We start from the raw sequence: 24030 nt of genomic DNA, 5'->3' as shown, positions 1-24030 counted from the left end.
AAATTAGTGACAAAACAAAGCAAACAGACAAGCTGTGCCTCAATGCACAATGTCAGAGAGACTGCCTCCAAGGATAAGAAGAAGAAGCTTTGGGGGGGACGACAAACCCTTTAGTTTGATTTTCTGGAGACAACAGCTTTGTCATTTACAGGCATTTGGGCCTGGGTTTTTCTCACTGATGTGATTTATTTGGCATCTGTGAAACACGCACAGGTACTTACAACATAGAGAAGTTTCAGGCAGCCTGTCTGCTGCATATGGGATATAATATTTTTGAAGATAAATGAAACATACTTTCAAATAGTGAGAAAGGGGAGTTTTGAATCTACAGTGGTTGTCCATTAAGTATGTTGGATTTAAACCAGTAATTATTCTTCTTTTCTTTTTGCTGCCTTTTCAGTGACTTAATTCAAAGTTAAACATAAAAATTGCTGATTTTTTTTTTAATACAAAAGTCAACTGGATGTCTGGGGACTGAACATGTCAAAGTCTAAACCCACACTAGAAGCTACTTGAAGCTGTTCATATTGGTGCTTTGAACCAAAGATCAGTCACCACCTTCAATCACCGGCATGCTGGCACAGAGCCCTTGACTTTCCCCTGGCCTGTATAGATAAAATAATACCTCATATGCTCTACTTTTGTTCCTGCCAATGCCAATCATGTGAGCAAATGACACTACAAAGCCTGTTGCTCTCTCATGAACCAAAGCAGGAAAACAATTCATCAGTCCTATAGGGACAAAGAGTAGCACGAGCAGTTCATGTTTTTTTTAACCAGTGTTTCACAGAAAATATGGCAGACCCATAATGAGGTAAGTTCCTTTTGTAAAACTAAAACCTTTTCCTTTCGTCATGTAAGGATGAAAAGAAAACTGAGCTTCTGTAAACTCACCTATAGCTTAGGTTTAGGTCATCTGCCCTAAACTAGCAATGTTAGATGAATTTGCTGTTTCACCAGAGCCAAATTCATCCACCGTTAATGTAAAGCTGGGGTAAGGCAGCGTCTCCTTTATAAATTTCAAGTGAAGTCCTTTATAGCTCACATTTATTGTTTACTACAGGTTTGGAGGAAGATGAAGGAATGAAATGAAGGTAGAGAAGTAAAACCCTGCAAGAACTCTATCAACAGAAGAAAAGTGGACCAGGGATTTTTCTTTGCCCATTCCTCTACCTTCTCTCCACACCTTCCTTCACTTCCATCTTTCTCCAAATTCACCTTCTCTTCATCTTCATCAAAAAGTCTCTTTATCTCTTCCCAAACTGACTCTCTCTGAGCTATTTCTGTGAAACCCACCGTCCGCGTGAACACGAAGGTAGCACAGCTGCACAGCCAGAGAGCTACTGCACTTTCTGAACCTCAAAGCTTGCTTATATATATTTGAACTCCAAACAGCAGTAATAAATAAATGAGCTCAGCTTCCTGCTCACCCAACTGTAACCACTGCTGAAATTAAATTGCTTCAGTCAACAGCGTCATATCTAAGTTTACATCGTTATTTTCTATAGTGATATTTGTCTTCTGAGGTGGGAATTGTATTTATCTAAAAATGTCCCCGTCTGAGCTGCTGTGGGCATGTGTGCACGTGTGTGTGTGTGTGTGTGTGTGTGCATGTTCGTGGCATTGGTGTATGTTTGTCAGGCACTTGACAAGACTGATGACCGTTCGACAGCCACAGAGAGCTCTTGTCAGGGAGGATTATCCCTCTGAGTGGTGCTGAGGGGCCAAAGACAGCTTGGGTTCAGGAGAGGGCCTGAGTGGTCTCTATCTTCAGGATCTCCTTCTCATATTTAATCTGAGAGGACAGTGAGGAGAGGCTGACCAGCACTTCTGTCTGGCTGGGTACATCTGACCTTTCAAAGTCCTTCTTGAGTGTTTACTCACAAAATGCAGAATTGAAGGACAGACCAATAAAAAATTTAGCATCAGAGTTATTCTAAAATATTTCAGGTTGAGGCTAAAAACAGTAGAAGCAGAAAGCTGCATATATGCCAACCTAGATTTAGTTTAAATTTGGACTCATTTAACCAGAGCACCTTTTTCCACATGTTAGCGGTGACTCCTATGTGCTTTTCTTGTCTTTTTTTTTCCACAATAGCTTTTTCCTTACTGTTGTTCCATAAAAGTTAGCATTGTGGATGCGAGACTAATAAATATTATTTCTCCCACCTCAGCTGGGGATCTCTGCAGCTCCTCCAGAGTTACTCTAGCACTCTTGACTAATTACTCTTATGCCATGCTGGTTAACATTTCAGATGATGGATTGAACAGAACTTTATGAGCTTTTCAGAGCTTGGGATAATGTTTTATAACTTACCCCTGCTTTAAACCTGTCTACATTTTTCTCCCTGACCCGTCATGTTCTCTGGTCTTCATGATGACATGTGCTCACTATTGTGACAAACATCCGAAGTCTTTAAAATGAACTCCATGTAACTTTTATTTTTCACTTCATAGCATGGTTACATGAAGTTAATGATTGTAACAGCAAAACGTGTAAAAGTTGAAAGATTAAGAGTTTATCTTGCAAGGCAACGTAAAGCAGAAATCCAACTTTTTTATACGAAGGTATGCAAGGAATTAAACTACAAATTCCCGCCCGCTACAGGTGCAGCTGCTGACAAGCTCATCTGGTGTCGCAGTAATCACCGTATTCAGAAAGTATGAAAAGTCCCAGCAACAGAAGAATGGCTTGGATCGACACTTTATTCCGTATTTCCTCCCTTCATGCAGAGATCACAATGCCAGTTAAAGCTGTCTGCTTCTTTTCCTTCCAATGTGTACTCGTTATTGAGTGGCAAGTTAAATAGCCCCACAGAGTGGCAGGCATCCTGATCCCGGTGTGCCTTTCACATGGTAAACAGTTTCAAATGGGCCTGGTATTGTGCGGCTATAATACAGCATCTGCTTTATGGCATGGAAAAAATGCATTGTCACCAAGTGGCATTGAAAGAGCCATTCAGGGGCTGCCAGGGCCTCACCAAAACGCTAAGGCTTTGACAGTGACGCGGGCTGGTGGGTGGTGGTCGAGCGGCCTGCGTTCTGGTTGGAAGCCACTGCTGCAGAGCAATCGGCCGGGCCAAAAGAATGAAACGTAGGTGCAGACGGCTCCAGAGACAGAAGATCTTTGTCGTCTGGCCGTGTTTGAGAAGACTGCGCGGTGCAAACTAGTCAATACCCCACATAACTTCAGTGAAGGTAAAATCCTCTCCAATGAATACATCCGTTCTCAATGCAGCAGCATAGCGGGTCGGAGTACTGCAGTGAGCACTGGACCTTGGCCAGACTGGAATGAGACACTATGCAGCCAGAGACAGAAGATGCCCCTTATCCCTTAACTCTCCATTAAACATTTAGAGCACCACTCCTGCATTCAGCTGCTGCTGCTTCTGGTGAAAAAACAAAACTTATTTGGATCACAGAAATGTTAGGACTCTGTCATTTCTACCAACATTACGCCAACATAAATCATACAGAATAATGCACATTTGAGAAGTAACACACTTTTTTGTAATTTTCTTGAGAAAAATATAAGTTGACTGAAGCAGAGAGTAAAGAAACAGGACAACACCACAACTGATGCTATTTAAATCTGACCTCAGGGAATAAGATATTATCTTGAGTTATATTTAATCCACATTGCAAACAAATTTGAGAAGGAAGAGACCTATGATTACACTTGAGCAAATGAGTTTCCTTTTCTGGAATTATGTAAGAGTTAATATATGCTAAAGTGTTATATATGTGGGCTGTGGACTAAAAAATAGAGAAGCATTTCTTCTTCCCCACTTGTTAAATTAGACAAAGTCTCCTGAACGTTCTTCTCTTTAACAGCTGAAAAGATAAATAAAACTCACCTTTTTCTACTTGCAAAAAGAAAAAAGAAAAAGAAAGCAGTCAGCTTGCTTATGAAAGGTGTGGCTTCTCCACCAATAATGTAATTTCAAACAAACTTTTCTTAACAAGTTGCCACAAAACTGGGAATGATGTCACAGCTGACTTAGGAGTGCTCTGCTTGCAAGAAAAAAAAATGGGATTGCTATTTGTTTTGATGCTAAACACCACTAGCAATAAAAGCTAATCATAGAGTATTTCTATCCAGTTAATGCATTCACAAATTTCATTGAGAAGTTCTTCTTCTGATTGGAAGTAATTTCAGTATGTTGAAGCGTCAGAAGAGAAACGGATATAAAATCTGTTGGAGGAGCTAAGGTTAAAGCAAAGAAATTAAAAAAAAATACCAGTGGAAAGATGAAAAATACCAGTCAATAAATATAAGAAAGGTTGAATGGTCTGATTGGTCTTTTTTTATTTCTTTTTAGAAACAAATTCTTGGTTAAATGGAACTACTTTTAGATCTGAATCTGCCTGAGGTTTAAATAGCCTGTGGTGTGTTTTCCCTGCTCCTCCTGTACCTGCCACTACATCAGCAAAGCCAGTGACAGCGGAGACAGAGGTGTTCACTTCAAGGGCCATCAAATACAATGTAGGGAGGAGTGCAACACTTTATTGTTTGTAATACACAAAAAGGCATCTCACAGCCACAGATAAATAACAATGCTATGACACACTTTTATGACACTATGAAGTGCAGGTGAAAGCAAATAGAAAAAAATGGAAGCAATTCTCTGTAAGTGGAAACCTAGAGAAGTGCAGTGCCAGTGCTACAAAAAAGAAAGACAGAGCCTTACAAATTTGTTTCATTAATATTTCATAAAACGAAGCTTCCAGGAATGTTGTCAGGTCAGAACGTTGTTGTGCTGCAACAACACTGTGACTGCGAGTATTGTAAACATCTTAAGAGGGTTGGAGTAATTATTCTAATTTTCTTTATTTGTTAAATCGGTAAAGTTTGTTGTGAATGTTCTTTCAAATGTTTGAACCCACACAATGTGAATCCAGAGGGTACTCTGGCAAAAACACAGTAAAGATAATAATCCTACTGTCCTTGAAAAAGGCCTGCCGGGTCTCAGTTTCTTCTTTTAACTTAACTTTTTATCTGAGAGCTTGAAGTTTAATTGGAATTTCACTCTTATATTTGCAAGATATATGTAGCTGATAATTTATAATCTAATGAATGTCTGGCATATTATAATATTCAACCTGCCAGAGTAAATTTCACACATTGTAAGCTGTCTTCTGTAATTCTCCAAAAACTTGGAAATTTAAAATGTAAAATTAAAATAAATTTCAGCAAAGCTCAACATTTCACCAATATGTTGCCATTTTTCAACCCTTCTGATAGGTTTGCATATTATTTTAAGTCAGTGAAGAGTGAACCCAAAAAGTCAATTGGTTGCAATGATTCTGTGATTTAAAAATGAGCATAATTACCTTTTCTCATAAGACCAGGTTGATTTAGATAGTTATTTTTATGGGTAAATATGATAACTATCTGAAAGCTGTATTTTGTATTAACTAAAATATTTTTTCTGCCATTAAAATTAGTTTGACAAAAAGACCAACAAACATAATTTCACCATTTATCTCTCATAACCTCGTCAGGCACATGCCTCACATCCTGCTTTACCATCAGAAAACACAGACATGCTTAGCAGGGGCTAAGTGGTGAATAAAGGAGGTTAACTGTGCAGTTGTCCAATGTTATGTAAAATAGCCACTTTTTTTTACCAGCTTACCATGTCTGATGGTGAAAAAGAGGAGGTGTGTCAGTCAGACTGAGGCTCTGTGACGAGCTGTCCTGGATAGATTTGCTATTGCCACCTACTCCATTATGCTTCCACAGAGCACAATATGTGTCGCTAGAAGGCGTCATAGAAAAAGATGGACCTCAGTCCCAGAGATAATTTAGTGTTTTATTCAAAAATCTTCTTTTCATTCTTCAAATCAGTCATTTGGGACGTACTCTTAAGCCAGGACTGTCAAGGACACCATATCAGCCCTGACTATGTTATGGCTCGCCTCAAAATTCACATTCAAAATCCAATTTCAGCTGAGTCACAGCTTAGATAAACAGCCCGAGCTGAACAAACTCAGCGGCTTCTGTTCTGGAGCCAAATCGTCAGCTTGTGCTTTGGCTGCGTTTTCATGCTAGGCGGGGAAAAACAGCTTGCAAACAATAAAATCCCCCGAGAAAGGAAGCAGACATGACAAACCCTTGCAACTTCTTAACTTTTGTAGTGAAACAGAAGAGAAGAAAATTGCTCGGGTATTGATAGTAGAATCCCATAAGCTTTGCCACATAGGCAGGGACACAATGGAGACAAAAGTACCAGGGGGAGAAGACTTATCCTCAGCCCCCCAACAGGTACATTGTTTAGAGGACTGAAAGGAGACATGTGTATTTGGGGTATATCCGGCTGAGATGGACCAAGTCTTGGGCTCTTATTCTTCCTGATCGTTCACCAAATACTGACCTCTTTCTTTACAGAAGATGCAACTAGCAACATTTTGCAACAATTTTCAATCCTGACTTTGACCTAGCAGTCATCATTTATTTTATTTGGGAGATAGAGAATATCCTGCAGTTGCTGTAAATCATGGTTTAGTGATATTTTAAAAGAAAGATAAAATCATCAGTGACAATAGCGTCTTATATTAGAGGTGAGCATTTGTACTGCAGCACACAAGCTAAAACGCTAAAAGAGCTTTTTTATGGGATTACTTGGTGTGTTTCTTTTCCCAACTCCTCCATACCCAATGGCTGCTTCCATTCAGCAAACACCCAATCAATACGTTTTTCTGTTTTTATGGACAACTAAGAGACAAAGACCACAGTAAACATGCACTTTCATTCAATGAGCAGAAAAAGCGAGTCAAAAGAAAACCACAAAATGCTTTCCAGAAGAAGCTGAAAAAGAGAAGTAGGAAGGGGATTTAAAGTCCTTTCAAGGCTTAACTTCAGTTCTCTCATCTGTCTATGTTTCAAACAGTGAGGACAGACTTATGAACTGGTTTCAAAGCCTGAATGACTTAGATTCATGACAAAAATCAGTCGTTCTCTCATTATCTCTTCTCACAAACCTCCTCCTGAACTGTTTCACCCCCTCCAACTTTAAAACCTAAAATATTTCATTTGACCTTCACTCCGAGTTAGTTTGGACTATGTGTAGGATGGCATGACTGACATTTTAAACCTGTGGTGTGGTTTGGGTGGGTTCAGTTTGAATGGATTTCATCATCACTACCCCCTCCTTACGTCTTCCCAAGATCCAGATTATGGGAGCCTGGTTATCACTCTCTCCCAGGGTTGGATTTTAGGTGCACAACCAGCATAATCCTGAAGAGTATGACTTGTGACACCAGAGGCTTAATTAGATTTTTTTTTTGACAATGCACAACTAAAAAAAAATCAATTCAATCTTATTTCTGTGTAGCTGCTCTTCTGAATAATTAAATATTTTATCACTGCATAGGCAACTGAGGAAAAATGACTGCTATCATCACTAACCCTAAGTTTGAATTAAAATGTCCCCCTGAATGAGAATCAGGGGGACAGTGCTGGCGCTCAACTAGAGTTAGCATCTGTACTTAAGAAACGTGTTAAAAGTGATGCGGAAACAAGCGAGTCAGACAGAAAATGAAACGACGTGAGGAACAGAAACAGGTCTGAGATTGGGTGTCTGATGGAAAGTGGTAGAGATCAGAGTGTAATCTGTTCCCAGGGCAGCGAAGGATCCTTTCTAAAGTCCCGGAGGTTTAAATAATTCCTTAAGCTCTGAGCACTTCAGGATCTCACAGACAGATGTGGGAATGAAACTATTGTTCTAATCATCATACTTCAGTCAGGCCAAGTCCAAATGCTCGCTGCAGGTCAGGTATGAGGGTTTCACACTTGCTACGGGCTTGAATGTAATATTGCTTTGGGGGCTTTTATTATTTATTTGAATATTTTTTGTTGTTTTCTGGCTGGAATGGCAATTCAAAAAACAACTCCAATGATTTTTGCCTCTGGCATAATTCAGATTGTTTATTTGACCGCACTTACTTTTATTTGTAGGTTTTCTGACCTGTACGTGCTATTAATTCATTCAAAATCTACTGAATATTTATTTGACGTATAATAATTTAACTCTCCAAAATAAAATATCTGAATTACTATGTCATGACAACTGTATGTAAACCTCTGAACCTCCTTAATAGAGAATACATTGGGCAGCTGATAACACAATTTTTAATCCTTTAAACCAAGCCAAACACATTTCATGAAAGCAGTGGGAACATCTAAAAAATGGCCTCTGCCTCCTGCAAATCCCAAAATGTCAACCACAATGAAGGTGCCAACATCAAAACTGGGAGCTATATGAATTCCACCTCAGTGATATATTACAAATGACCATGAGTAAATGTGTCCTATTTTTCTCTCCCAGGATCTGTGGAGGCGTGTGCCGTGGCACACAGCGAGAACTCTGAGTAACACATCCACCATGATTCCTCTCATGGAGAGATGTGGTCATTGTGCAGTGAGCCCTCAGAGGCCCAAAACCAGCCAACCTTGAAGACCCAAGCTTTAGGTCTGCTCCAGAGTCACAGTCCTTTCAGCTTCCAGCAACACAATGCTGACTAAATCCAGAAGAATGAAAGTCATTCATTGTCAACTTCCCAGCATACAATGGTGCAATAGTGTGAAAATGTAAAGAAAATGTTAAAAGATAAGTAACTTTTTTTTTTTTTTTTTATGAATCACTCCCATATGCTTTTAACACCACAGGGATTTGGTGATCACCAGAGGCACCCTGACATCGAATCATGGATATTTCCACACGGACGCATTGATATTTCCACATAAATAGAGACAAACATAGTAGTGAAAACGCCCAGTGTTACCACAGACAGCTTTCAGACATTTGATTGGGTTATCAGGCTGGCCAGCCTCACAGGAAATCCTGATAAATGAATCTGCCATTTGTCTGTTTGCCCTTCATCACAGCAAACCCAGTTCACACAGAGAAAATTATCTCCAGGACAATTACTGTGTCTTCCAGCCTCTAAAGATGCCAAGTGAGAAGCCGGTGAAAGGACTGACCACAGGGAGATTATGCTGATTGTTATTCCTTTGGTGCTTTGCTTGATTCCAAGTATATATATATATATATATATATATATATATATATATATATATATATATATATATATATATATATATATATATTAGTAGCAATGCAGCTTGAAGTGATTGACAATTTTAATAAAATCTTAATGGCAAGACATGTGTGTCTCAGTTTGGGCTCTTTTAAATGTTTTTATTATTGGTTTGGTGTGGAAAGGTTTTGCAAGTAGTTGTTTTCTAAGAGAGATTTCTGAGATAAATAGTCAAAAATGGAATATTTTACTATCTTTCCCATTTTGATGAGTGGGTGAAAGAATTGGGTTTCAATGTCAAAAATGTATATAACCTGGAGAAACAGTAACTAAATGTTCCCACACACACTAATCAACGTAAAAACATACATTTACATTAAAGAAACTGTTTTAAGTGCCATTGGTTGTGGCACCAGTGATCTGATTTAAAAGACTTCTTACCATTGAATTTCTTTTCTCACAGAATAAATGCATTCAAATTAAAGGTTGGATTTAGTTCGTATTAAGGCATCTTTAACAATGGTTCCCAATAAATGTACATGTAAGAAAATACATAGCTAGCAATATATCAAAAACTGCATTTGCAAGACACTGTTACTCGGATGTTTGTCCTGTGTAGGACAAACATCAGTGCTGCAACATAATCCTCATGAAAAAAGGAAGAATATGCAGTAGTAGCCTGGGAGGGAGACTCACTCTGCTAGTAAACATGTGTGGTGATCATTGTTGTTTCACATTAACACTAACTAATGCTCCATTTGAATCCCTGTAAGCACACGAGCTCAGAACGGAACAGCTGATTGGTTTAAAAGAAGGAAAAAGGGATTTGGTGAGACAGCGGCACTAAATTTTATGATTCAAATGGTTTTGTGACCTCAATCCTACCTAATCATTCTGTAGCCTGGAAAAAGATTATGTGGGTATAGATTATGTTTTTACAACATGTGGCATCAGAGAAAGAAAAAAAAAAAAAAATATATATATATATATATATATATATATATATATATATATATATATATATATATGTGTGTGTGTGTGTGTGTGTGTGTCTTTGTTTGTTATTTATGCTTTTTATTTTTAAAGGATGTTCCTGTATATCTTCTGGTGGATGGAGGGAATCTCAGATCCACCCTTAGATTTGTGTACCATCTTACTATTCTGTCTCCTCTGGGACATGTTTTTCCTACCCTAGGAATCCCATGGCTGTGTTTGGGGGGTTTAAGGGATGAAAAAGAGGGAAAGAAAAGCCCATTGGTCTCAGCTCCACAGAAACAGCCTCCAGAGCCAAGCTGTCATCCCGCTTGGATTAAGGGCCCTTCATTGGTGGCTACTGAACTGCTAGCATGTTCTCTTTAGCTGGGGCTGGGCAGTGGGCGGGGTTAGAGGACGGATCAGAGGCCGAGGGCATTAGAAAAGCCTGGCCTAAATAAGATCTCGGGGTCAGAGACACAAGTGAACCATGTCAAATTTGTGTTTCCAAGTGAACTTCATTCATGACTTGACAGTTAAAAGTCTTCCTCTTTCCTGTTGATTCATGCTCGTATCTTGTGTGGGCATAATCTATGCAATGGATTTGCTTATATCTGAAATTGCCTTCTCCTATGACTTTACACAATGTAACATTCATCAACAGTTGGACAAGAATGCAGATGCTTATAGTAGAAACCCTAAATCTGTCATAAGCACAATTTGAATTCTCAGTGATTTGTGATACAAACGTACTCGAATTTGTAGTCACCCCTGATGAAAATGTGCAAAAAGCCTATTTAGAAAAGAAACTGTGCATTAATTCAGTATGGGAAAAGATACTAATAGATGCTAATGCTAATTGTGCTAGTTGCTAATTATTCACTTTGTACAGTTTGTTGTATCCTAGCAATCCTTTTAAAGTAAATGAATTGTACTAAATGTTTTCTAGCTATTAAAATTTCTACAAATGTTTAATCAGTAATCAGTAACACCAAGTGAGATAGTCACAGGCCCATAATTGACTTTTATAAGGGCAAGCCGGCTTCGGGAGTCAAAAGAATGATGAAGAGAGTGATGAAGAATGATTTAAGTGATCAGTCAACCACAGGATTTAAAAGAAATGGTTTTTGATGAGAAGAGAAAGAAAACGAGATATATAATTTAAATAAAAGCCAACAATAGGCTACTCTGAGTTCTCCTCACATTACAGGTTTAAAAAGACATGGCTTGGGGAAGCTGAAATACAAATTGTTTGCATAGTGCTGGTGTCAATGCTGCACCACATCTGGAGTGGTCCGACACTACCAACTTCATAATTGAAATCTCAAAGCTGTGCGGGATATCACCACCTCCCCTTGAGATCTATGAATAGATAAGAGGCAGCTTGTCTTTGCAGGTTAGGGACGGAAATCTTTCGTGAAAGAGGTTAGTGTCGAGGATGGAGCTTAAAAAAGATTGTGTGTTAGAAAACGTAACAACAGTTGTTTGGGTGTGATGCTGAGAAAAAAATCTTTCCAGTCCTACAATCACAAATATGAACAGGTGGTGCTAAACTTTAACAAGGTTGTGTTTAGTCAGATAAGTTTACAATTCAGGAAGTAATATTCTAGGTGAATTTGGTGAGAAACAACAGAGGAATATGTGTGTTGGAGGATGTGTGAAGCTGTGACTGAGGCTCTGTTTCAAAGGCATTAGGCACCTTTTTAATCCTATGAAATACCAGGAGATTTCAAACATAAATCTATCTACTGTACCTCTGCAAGAAAATCCCAATGGCTCTCTTAACAGGATAAAGATTAAAATACTGTACATGCATGTATACAAATAAATCAACACAGAGATGTTTACCTAGACACAAAATTTACCTTGTTCCATCGTCATCCTTTTCCCCACACCAACATTTATGGGGTCAGCTGACAGGAAGAGAGCATGAGAACGAAACCAGGAGTCTGGACAATCTTGAAAGATTGTGCAAAGATGAATAGTCAAAAATTTCTCCATCTGCATAGTATGACTCTGTTGTCAAAGAGTAAGCCTTGTTCTTTTCTTAAAAAGATATTGTAGTATTAACAGTAAAGGTGCCAAAAATTGTGTCACCAGTTATTTTGTAAAAGGCAATCATTTCTTAATATAGATATTTTCCTCTCAAACAAAGGTGTTCAAATTAATGTTAGATTTTTTTCTGCATTTTTCAAAGTGAGACTGCGTAACTACAGGACAAGGCTGCCAACAAATTAATCTCCGTTTGTATTTACTGAGCTATTCACAATGCAAATGATATCGATGCCTGTGCCAACTTGGAGTGAGATATGCGGTGCAGTTTTTTGTAATCTCTGTTCAGATTAGAGGAAGGATGTAGGCTTGAGAGCGGACCGTTCCAGAACACACTCGTCTTTAATGCCCCTGAATTTTGGCGAGCCCACGACCCTGCCAGTGAAGTAATGCCCACCTCCTGTTGCTCTAAGGGCAGGAAAGGGAAGCACCGAGCGTTGTTATGTCCTGCTGCTGGGGCTCCAACAACCTCTCTAAACATCTGCTGCCCTTCCAAAGCTAGCAGGAGATTTAATAGACCCAGTGCTTCTCTGTGACGAAATTTGCCTTTCTGTCCCTTCTTCCACAGCAAAAACGATGTGTTCAAAGAGAGGCACAGCACCCGACTTTTTATTGTGTATCTTCTCCAATGTAAGCCCTACATCACCCTTCTCTTCCCACACACACACATACAGTCTCATATATGCGCACACACAGCAAGGAAGAGGCAAGAAAGGCCGCTCCACCAGCGCAGACAGAGACAACAGACCCCTTTTGTTCCCCCTGCCCCTTCTCAACATCGCTGGTGGTACATGATCCGCCCCTCCTCCCTGGAACACCCCGAAAGCATCAAAACACTCCCACTTGCCCCCCTCGCTTCACTGTTTCTCAAGAAATACACCCTGGATGCACATTTTTGTCTCATGTCCAGTTCCTCATACTCATGCACTGAGATTGAGACATGAATAAGAGTGAGATGACATGACCTGCAGGGGCCAGAGACCATGAGCATAAAACCAAAAACATTACTTTCTACTATGCTGGGGACCCAGTTCAGAAGATGGCTCGATTGATGTCGCTCCCCCCAGCAGCTGGTCACAACAAAGAAAAGACCATGTCTCCATGTTATTAAACCCCTTTACTCTGTAACGGGGCGAAATAACCTGACACATCTGATAATAGTGTTGTTCCCTTGGCAACCCTGAGTGATTAGGCTTGATGACTGTCATGCTGCAAAGCTCTGGTGCAATAATGTGGTCACAGTGGGCCGTCACGGGACGTCTACACTGACCTTTACTCATCCACCATTTGTCAAGGCCCCTATCGGCCAAAAATAACACACTAATTTTAGAGGGAGAGGCCTTATTGAACAGGAGCTTGATAACTCATTTAGGACATAAAATGTCCAATTACTATTTCTAATTAATGATCTAAAGCTAGAAGATTTTAAACAAGTTAGCATATACCTATTGAGCAGTGTTTGTCCTGCCTCTGCTAATGCTGGATCTAAAACTTTGTGGCATTTAATTAACATTTAGCTTCCTGCACACAAAACAGCTTCACACATCGGAGTTTTGTTGTGTTTTTTTTTACTTTTTTTATGTAAAAAAAAAGTTTAAAAATATTCAAAATCTGATAAAACTGTTCGTCATCAATTCCCTACAGCTCAAAGTTCTTTAATATATTGTATCTAAAGCGACACAAAGGAAAGCTATGCAGCTTTACTGAGAGTAAAGCTGCAGCGTCCCAATTCCCACCTGTTGCTGCACACTGCTGGAGAGCTGGTTGAAAATAGGTTAGTTAAAGAAGAAAGAAAAAATCAGTTGCTTGCAAATATCCCTAATGCAAAAAACAGACATTAATGCTGAGGAAAGGACTCCCACCAATCATTCTTATTAAAACAACATTGGCAAGCTATTAGCTTGTTGGCAAGCTGTTCAGATAAAAGCAATCAGAAAATGGTATTCAATTTGTTTTGGAATCATTTTATTAATATTACAGTATCAAAAAAATGTAACACCTTTTACTCATACCCATCCATGCCAATTCTTGACTCAGTTTCCATTGAACTTTAAATGTTAGCTCAGAAACTCGTATGACTGAAAGGAAAAGGTAAATAGTAGCAAGATCTCAAATTTCTGGATCCAATCTCACAAAATCTTTAACCTACCACTGCCTTAGCCATGCTCAGGATGTTCAACTTTCTTTCAGAAGTTTCTAAAACCTAAAATCGATAAATTAAAATGTCTATTTCTCTGCAGAAGTAATGCAATACTAGCAATAATAAAAATAACTTAATGTTCTAAGATTCAAGGTCAGATTTTTGAGAATGTTTGCAAGTAAAAACATCAGAAATTAAAATAACTTGAGCAAGGAGTTGCTTTTACTATATATTTTATGAGCATCATTGAAAAGCTCTGCAAAAGATTAAAAAAGGAAAAAAATGCAACAAGTCTTCACATCTATTCAGCTAATTAGTCAGGAGAGGTGCTGTGAGCAACACATAAATCACCTCATTCACCAGTTTTTCCAAGCTATACGTCACAATTCTTTTTGAGCAGAATAATAAAAGTCTAAGCTGTAAACATCAACACTTGCAGCTGCATTAAGTGGATTCACAGGAAAGTGTCAGTCCCTATTAGACCTGCTGCCTAACTGCCTGTGAAACTGTAATTGCATCCACCACCTTGCCTACACGTAGCATATACAGCGACAGACGGAAAGAGAGATGTGTTTTCATCTTTACATAATGAACATGTCTGTAAAGCGCTCTTTTGTGATGCATTCCTCTGACTGCATACATATATCTGAATTACAACTAAGTATTCAAGCATCCGTGAAGAAGGTGAGAGTGTCGCTTCCCCTAATGAGGCGCACATCAGTCCCAAAGAGAGCCAAAAATGTTTGTGACAAGGGGTCCAGGCGATGTCAGTGTGCTGCGCTGACGTGTGTGACTGCTCTGCTGGGAAGAAACACCCAGGCCGAAGCGACACTAATGGATAGGCACGGGCTTCCATCAGTCCCTGGAGATTTGGCCTCATCTCAGCTGAGCAGCACACTCACGGTTCTCACAGCGACGACTGGATCATATATGGGTCCCCAGAGCACACTCAATCATCCGGTCAATCAGCGGGGCTGACACATGATGGTGAATTATTGAATTTTGCCTGTGCAATTTTTTATGACAAGTAAAACATCATGGCGCATTGATGAGGGTTGAATGTGGTTTTCCTTCAGAGACATTACGGAAAAGAAGAACTGTCTGATCTTTTTTCTTTTTCCGTCCTCTTAGTCATTCGGCCATTGTCATCTGAGTTTTATTTCAAGGTAGAAGGTCTGAAAAAGCATCCAGAGCATGCATACCATAAGTTTATATCTATGTAAAAGATAGTTTCAATTTATAAAGTGTGAATTTGTGGAGCAGTCCGTATCTATTTTGCAGTAGACAGCAGTCACATTAATCTCAGTTTGAGGAATATGAGCATCAGAGCAGGGCTCATCTAATAGCTAATTTCTACCATTTAAAAAGCAAAACCTTAAACATTCTGGAGTTATTTAATGAAAATCTGTGTTGTTTCAAGTATAAAAGTTACTGAAACGTGTTTGGCTAACACAGATCGTTTTGCAAACACAAAGATGCTGGCATGTACCGTGGACTGTGTTCCAACACAGCCTGACAGCTAATGACAAAGTGACAGCGTGACACTTTATAAAAACCTGCTTCTTAAACTGTGTGTGAAGATGATAGGTTTTATGTGAGACGTGTGCCAATCACTTTTATAGTTGAATTTTGATATTTCGATTTCCAGTTTTTGTAAAGGTTTGACCTGTTCATACATTTTAACTGAGTCGGATATTTTTAAAGCACTTTGATTAATAAACATTATTTTTTAATATTAATAAGGATTTATGTTTCTGAGAGGTCCAGTCAAAATCCAGACCTAAGTCCAAATGAGAATCTGTGGCAAAACCTGAAACTTTCTGCTCGCAGACACTTTCCATCTAATATGACTGAGCTTGAGCTGTTTTGGAAAGAAGACAAGGCAGGAAATTTCACTCTCTAGATGTTCAAACACTAAAATATTTGCAGCTTGAAGAAATTAAATCCAATTCTAGACCGTATTTACTCTGGAGAACTAAATACAAATGCACACTCTTCAGATTTTTAATTAAAAAGGGAAAATTGTTTGCCTTATTGCTCCATGTTTTGTTGGGCTACTCCATGAAGAACCAGCGAAATATATTGATGTTTGCAGTTGCAAAGTGAGGAAATGTGAGAAAGAGTTTAAGAGGTGTCAATACTTCAGCAAGGCACTGTAAATGCCATCCATAATGAACGTATTTCTCACTGACTGCAGCGTCAATCAGCTGGCGTGTTTAATCAGTTCCATCTGAGAATGACTGACATGAATCTGTCTGCTACATAAATGAGTGTCCTTGTTGAGATAATCGGCAACTGAAAGGCTCCCAGGTTTAGTCCAGTTCCTCGCAGCGATGATGTAATCATCAGCACAAAGTGACACATAAGAGCGCTCTCTGTCAGTGGGGCACTTTGTTCCGTCGTGCAGCATTCACCATGCCACAGACAGCCAGTCACAGAAGGAGCCTCAGTCGTTTCTCAGAGCATAGTCTGCGTGCTTCTTCAGCCCACAGGGTGGAATCGGTGGCATTTTCCCTCCAAACACCCAAGCTTTTCCCACAGCCCCCAGAGCGGAGAACTAGCGCCATTGCTGGTTTTAGGTCAGGAGTGTGACTTAGACTGGCGCTCTCTCAATAACTCTGGCCAACGTGTGTCATCGTAATCCCTTAGTTATGCAAATCTCCCCCCCGCCTTGGTGCCGTTTGCGCCAATGCTGAGAGTAAAAGATGGCAGCACAATGTAGGTCACTATCTTGTCCCGATTTCTCCTTATTTGTCAAGTGGGCCTGAAATGCTCCCTACTAGCAGATCTCCAGGCAGCTGCAGAGCAGTGCCTGCTCAAGAGACCGCCAAAAAGTCCAGCAACGCAGAGATATCTCCAGTTTTAACCTCCTGTTTCTGCATTAATGCTAACAAGGCATAAGGCAGGGATAGAGGGATATTGTTATCTTCTTAAACAGATTAACTGTAGTCTGTGTGGAGTGAATAAACATCATTGGAAAGTGTGTCAGCCTTTTCAGAGAGCACCGAGGCTTCAGACAATAAAGCAGAGGTCATTAGCATTGTATTAATTTGGCCAACAGAGCAGAGAGCGAAAGTGTGCAGTCGAGGCATGTGTGTTTGGGTGTGTGTATGAGTGAGAGCGTCTGGGAGGACGACGAGGAGAAGGGGAAGGAGGGGTGTTGTTGAGATGTTGGATGACGGCGCGCTCCCCCCTGGCCAAAGCTTTGATTGGGGGCGGCGGGTGGGGGAGGCTAGACAGAAGGAAGAGGAGGGGGTAGAAAGCAAAGGATTGGGTGAGAATTGGATTTTTCTCTGTGCAACAATTGTTTGACTTGTGAAATGACGGCTGAGAGATGCAACTGGTGAGGCTGATGGTGTGGGGAAAATTAGACCAAACAGGCTGGTCAGGGAAAGCCAAGATAGAGATGTGATATGAGCATGACAGGAATTAAACATGTGGGCAGCAAATCAGCTTAGGATATGAGGGATTTTCTGTATTAAGGCAGCAATTTCATCCACACAGGTCAAAACAGGAACTCAGCTACAGTACAATTAAAAAAATTATAATTCTGGACATTAAAAAATATAAGTCACTAAAATTATCAAAATTTTTGTCAAACATAGTTAAATGTATCATATTGCTCAATAATTATTTAACTTTATCATTAGGTATTTTATTTTGATTCTTTAAAAATCACACATCTTGATGAGGCGTGGACTGATTATAAGACTTTCACATCATCGTAGCTGTAACCAAACATTTCACAGTTTCTCTGTTTGTTTTATGCCAAATTAAAAAAAAAAAAAAAACAGGCAAAAGCCTTTGTCAGAGCCCAGTCATTCTGTTTAGATGCAACAGCTCTGCTTTAACAAGTTCAGCAACAACTCTAGTCCAAAAGTCAAACTAAACTGCTAGCAAGCAAAGCTTCTTAACCTTGAGGCAGTGGTTGCCATTAACTCCTCTTTTCAGAGAAAGACCCGGTCCAGAAGGCACACCAGCACAAGTTCCAAGTTAACTTTGAAAAATCGACATTAACACAAGCAAAATAAAACAAATCCGACTCAACATAATACAGGTACAAATCTAGTCCAGGAATAACTGCAGTATCCTTCTGTTACAGAAAGCTGAAAGGAGCTTTAAACTTCCCAAAGACACAAAAAGATCAGACATTAGAATACTCTAAAGATTTGGCATCATCACGACACAAAGCAAAAGGAAGCACCTCTACCAAATTCCAAAAAATAACATGCAAAGAATAATATTACCATATTCAGTTACATTTAACCTAAATTATCAATATGCATTCCAAAATAATGGTTACCATCCAAACAAATATTTAAATATATCTATGATGATACTCTCTCAATAAGGTCTCAGCCTAGTGCAGAAGTAATATGACTTGAAATATGGGAAAGATTTCTGGAAAACAACCCTAATTTAGTTATCTTTATACTAAGAACCAACAAATGCTAAAAAAGACATTAGAAGCTTGTCAACAGTCTGCTTGAAAGAACAGAAATATATGTCAAGTATTGTCTAATCTTCATAAGGACCACTTCAGCTACAGGCATACTGTTTTCCATTTTAGAGATAAAGACGGAAAATAACACCAAGCCTTGGGGGACTCCTATTATAATTTTCAGAAACAGGCTTAAATGTTTTAAACTGGCTTAAATTCCCTAAAGTATAAAAATATTACCAAGTCTGCCACACATATGCTCATGGTCAACAGAACCAAAATACTTTAATCGAATATTTAAAATGTGCATTACAATTCAGTAATGTTTGGGGCTTAATCACTTCTCTCTTTTTTTTTTCATTTTGACATGATTGGAAAAATGGATAAGCAAAATTAATCAAAGTTGGACTTTAACTAATTTGGCTGAGCAATCAGTGGTAGTAATTTAACATAATATCTACTCAGAGATATTGATTAAAATCTATTCATAGAAAATGATAAGTGTTACTCTTTTTATTATTACATATGAGGGCAGGGCTAAATGAGTGGCAATCAGTCTTCTGGGCATCTTTTGAGCAACCTACAACTACAACAACACGTCGCTTTTGCAGTTGAGACGACTCCAAGTAATTTTCTCCAGCAGAACATAAATGTGATACCAGAAAAGTACATTCGGCTTTCAAATGGCCCCTGAAACCCAGCGAGGGAGCTGTCAAGAGGCTTGTGCTTGCAGAAACCCAGTATCCAGCTCAGAGTGCTGGAGCGGCTTCTTCATCCACTAACTCGGGACAGTGAACTGTAAACTGCACCACACGCGCGAGCGCGCGTGTTTGTGCGACAAATTGTGTAATTTGGCGTCGCTTACCTGACTGCTCCTCTTCGATGCGACACGCGAAGCCCGGTGTGCTCCGTCTCTTCAGCTGCCCCTCCACGGAGCGCTTTGCTGCTGTGCTGTTTATTTACGCGGAGTCCCGTTCAGTGCCGAGCCTTCTGCACTTGCCTCCTCCTCCTCCTCTGCCTCACTGGTCCTCTCCTCCTCTCCCACCAGTTCACACGCGCGCCGTCGCACACGCGGTCGGGGGCGCGCGGCAGCTATATCCTCCAGGGTGTGCGCATGCACTGCAGCGCCGCTACTGACGCGCGGTGGCCTAGAGGCAGTGAGCCGCTCCAGCAAATTGGTACAGAAATATACAAGCTATTAGTGCTTCAGCTTCCCTCGGGTTCCCAACATAACAGCTGGACAACAGCTGGGCCGGTTTTTAGCATGAAACGGGCCAAAAGTTCCCCTTTCAAAGCTGAGCAATGTCAGCTGTCTGATATGCATCAGCAGGAAGCCGCTTTTTAAGTACACAGGAGCAGCCGCCACTCTGTCGGCTGAAGATGTGTATAAAACGAGATTATACCTATGACATTGGTATAATCTCACAATAAAAATGTAAGAAAAATCCTACCGCATTTATTCAGGAGGCTTAGAGACCAAAATAAAAAAAAATTAAAAAAATGCTTGATGCACACATGAAATCATGGCAAATGCTTACTGGCCCATCTGGACCCATTTGTTAAAGAGAAAGAATAATATGAAATCTTTTTTGTTTTTTGTTTTTGTTTTTGTTTCTTTTTTGCTTTACATCATGTTATAATGTTACTCCTTCATCAAACCGTACCCCGAGTGTTGCTTTGAGAAACCCTTCAATCTCTTGTGGCAGTAATTCGGGGGTGCCTAAACGCCTGCTCTCACAAAACTCCGCCCATTTCCACAAAGCTCCTCCTCAGAGCTGCAGTCCCCAGCCGAGCTATGGCATCACAGCGCACCATTAGCAGCCTCAACGTTTAGCATGCAAAGAAGAGTGACTGATGCACACTCCACTTTGCGTAGTCTCTCTAGATCATCCAGATCAAATCCTGTATTTTGCCGCTGTTTTCCTCTGCTTTATACAGCAGTGGTCATGAGATACTCGTCCATATATTCAACCTTTGTTTAACTTTTGTTTAATCTTAGTCTAATCTGACCAGAGTTTACTGCTGTCATTGTTAAAATGGTAGTAGTATTTAGTTAAAGAAAATAAAATCCTTAAAAATTCATGTAAATGTAGTCACATGTGGTTTCATCTTTCTAAAAGTAACTTTCTCAGAGATTATTAGCCAATGTCTTTCTGATAGCATCAATAATCACATATCAACCTCTGGGATCAGTCAGGTTCTGGTAGATAGGGTCACGCAACCTTAAAAGCACATTTCCTCCTATAGTTAAATCCTCTTCCAGCAGGCCATACCCTGTGCTTTTACAGCATGTACCACACGCTCCTCCATTATCTCAGGCACAGCACTGGCAACCATTAGCAGCCATAGCTTCAAACAAAGAGAGCAAGTGACTCAGTTATTACTGTAAGGATAAGCCTGGTTTGGCATGGAAACAAGGTTTGTGGTTTGAGATGCCTTCCAGAAGCTTGTTCACTGAGATAAACAAATTAGGCCGAGATATGAAGCAAGAGGAGAAAGGGCTTATGTTCTGGATGAGGATTCATCTGGGAGCAGAGCAAAGGGACAGATAACAAGACATTTTAAGGACGTTAAAATAGCAGGTTCAAACCATTCCTTCCCATTCTCTGACCTAGAGAATGGGAAGGTATTAATCCACATCTGGGTGTTCAGCCTATTTTCATTAAAACTGTGAAACAGGGACAGAAAACAGAGGGAAAGAATGATTCGACTAAATTCATCAACCCAACCTTGCTTATCCCGCATGTCTGCCTTCTCGCTACCAGGTTGAGAAATGTTGCAAAATGTCCTCTCCTCTGCTTTCAGATTGCCCTCCAGATATATCCGGATGTGCCTCGAATGCCATTAAAAGAGCCTCATAATTTTTCCTTTGCAATTTTTTTGTAAAATACTCTGAGGGATTTTATTAGCTTGAAGGACAACAGCAAGGATATTAAGTAGAGCAGTTTCTAAATTGCATACTGAAAGTCATCTGGGCATTATCTTGGAAAAAAAAAAAACACAACAAAAACAGCATTTAGAGAGGTTAGTGTCTCTACCTTGGTGCACTGTCAATTACGGAGCCCATTATTGCACTGGGTGCTAGAAGTCATCAGCTCAGCAAGATGCAGCATGTCATACATGACATGATGAGGACATAGAATCATCTTTTGGCGTGATTTCTTCTTCTGTTGCCCGTTTTTGTGCTGTTACTTTGGATGAAAATACTAAACAGTGAAATTAATTAGCTCTCATTAGGGGTGATGATTAAATCCAAGAGACTTGAGAGTCAGGCGCTCGCATTTCAGATTTGCTTTGGATGGTTTGCAGACATTATTAAAGTGGAGTTTTTGATTTAGAAAGAAAAATAGCGATTCAGTCTAAAAGTTTGCAAAAGTTTCCAAGCCCGAAGTGGAATGAATTTTACTTTGATTCTGTTGTAATTCTAGTTGTATGTTGTGCTGCTGGTCTCAAGTGAGCTGCATCCAACACACAGGTATGAAACTCAAGGCCCGGGGGCCAAATCTGGTCCGCTGTGACTTTTTATATGGCCCTCTAGACTCCAGATCACATCAATAAGTTGCTCAAGGTTTTTCACAAATCTGCAAAAATCACACAAAATCTACAAATCTCCACTTATTTTTTTTTTTCTCCAGATTTTACTGCAAATTTTCTCAAAATTGGTCAAAAGGTTTGAGTTTAAGTGACTGCTGCCTCAGCCTTGCTTGATTGATATGAGTGATAAGAAGTCACATTTAACATCATACATTAGTGCGAATATTGTAGAAATTCTTTACAAACATTTCTAGATTGGCACCACAAAATCTGTTATTTTGATCGCAAAAAATACACTAAAATAATCACAAAATCCTGGAGGAAAAGCTATTTATTGATATTTTAACAGTTGAATTGGTTTTATCTATATATTTTGGCACAACCGGCCCTGTAAGAACATTCAGATTTTTGATTTGGCCCAAAATGAAAATGTGTTTGACACCCTTTATCTAACAGGTTTGCTTCTGAAGCCTCTATTTAGCTTCATGCTTGTTTTGTTTGAGGATATAAAAGTAAAAGGTGGCTAAAATAAATGGCACCTTTTTTCTTTTTATTAATAATATACTCTAAATAGACATTAATATATTTGTTTATATCCATCCACTTCACAGTTATGTGATATATCAAAAAAAAAAAAAATCCCACAAGACTTATTAAAGTTTGTGGTTGTAGCAAAACAAAACGAGAAAAAGTTCACACAGTATGAACAGGTTTCCAAGGAACTGTAAATTATGTTGCAATAGTGCTTTGGGAATGAAATCTTTTATATATGATCCTATTATCAGTCCGAGGCTCTCCAAAACCAATTAGGTGGTAATGAGTTGGGTTTCTTTGCCGCAGTTAAACCTCCGCTGTGATCGGGGAAGCATCCACCCTGAGGACAAGCAGTTGCTACACGAAAACAAAGGTGAGAGAACGACTCCTTGACACGCAGAGTCCTGGGCTTAAATGAAGCCGACACGTTGGGATTCGCAGAGGGGATGTTTTGCCGAAGGTGCAAAAGAAATTAAATTAGTGCTGTGATTACCGCTGCAGGACAGGTTCATGAGTCAAACCTGTTTACGTCAGAGAGGAGATGCATTTCCTCTCACAGGGGGGGGGTCTGTAATTACATTATGAGTTCTTTGTATTGAGTGGGGGCAGCGTTTAGCGCCTTGATCACAGTGTTAGCTGCAGGGGCCACTAACTCAACCAGGATTTATTTTATGCAACTGGTGGATCAACTGTATCAGTGTCATGAGTGGAGGATGTATCTATTAATATCAGTGAGAGGAGTCGGGCTGGATTTCTATAAAAGTTCTGAATTTATTTCTTTTAGAGGGACCTTGAAAGCAGGAAAATGTAAAAGTAAATGTAAAATTCCTTTACAGCTGCAGGGGAGAAAATATGTCGTTCTCTAAGTGCAGAGAGATACTTTCTACAGAAAATGGTCTGAGTGGATGGAATATTTAACATATTCCTGCTATAAACCTTAGGATTTCTACACAGTCTTGGATATAAGAATGTTTGCATTCCCAAACTAAATTCTGAAGGCACAAAATCAAACCCCGATTTCTAAACAATATGGCCCTATTTAATTTAAATCCTTCATCTTTGAATTTACACTTCTCAAAATGAATGATTGTCTAGTTATTAGTTATTGAGTGAGAGAGCCCCAAAATAAACTTTTATTAGGAAATTAAAAAAAATGCATGTGTACTCTGTTTTGATATCTAGACTTCCTTGGATGAAAGGTTTAGAGTGGACCTCTGTGTGGTTTTAAAACTGTTTAGAGGTTAAACAAAACACTTCAACTCCTAACTTTTGAACATTTCCAAACAGAACACATGTGCTAAATATTTAATTCTGT

At 39.5% G+C, this 24030-nt stretch overlaps 1 protein-coding gene across 12 annotated transcripts in view; it reads right to left on the bottom strand.

Annotated features, from left to right (window-relative positions):
• LOC106945305 (neuronal cell adhesion molecule-like) overlaps window positions 1-19711 on the bottom strand; it is a 98371-nt gene extending 78660 nt beyond the window's left edge. For 8 of the 12 annotated variants that reach the window (XM_015028896.1, XM_015028901.1, XM_015028894.1 and 5 more), the window contains exon 1: window positions 19513-19710. The gene's annotated coding sequence lies outside the window, so the exon portion shown is untranslated. Of the gene's footprint in view, window positions 1-19512 lie in introns of all 12 variants that reach the window. The other 4 variants (XM_015028890.1, XM_015028899.1, XM_015028898.1 and 1 more) reach the window with 1 other exon arrangement.
• Between the last annotated feature and the right edge of the window lie 4319 nt (window positions 19712-24030).

This window comes from Poecilia latipinna, unplaced genomic scaffold (genome assembly GCF_001443285.1).
Source record: "Poecilia latipinna isolate Pla-1442-1.1 unplaced genomic scaffold, P_latipinna-1.0 Scaffold138, whole genome shotgun sequence".
In the NCBI taxonomy this organism is placed as follows: domain Eukaryota; kingdom Metazoa; phylum Chordata; class Actinopteri; order Cyprinodontiformes; family Poeciliidae; genus Poecilia; species Poecilia latipinna.
Note: the sequence above shows the minus strand (reverse complement) of the source record. Positions and strands in the feature narration are given on the sequence as shown.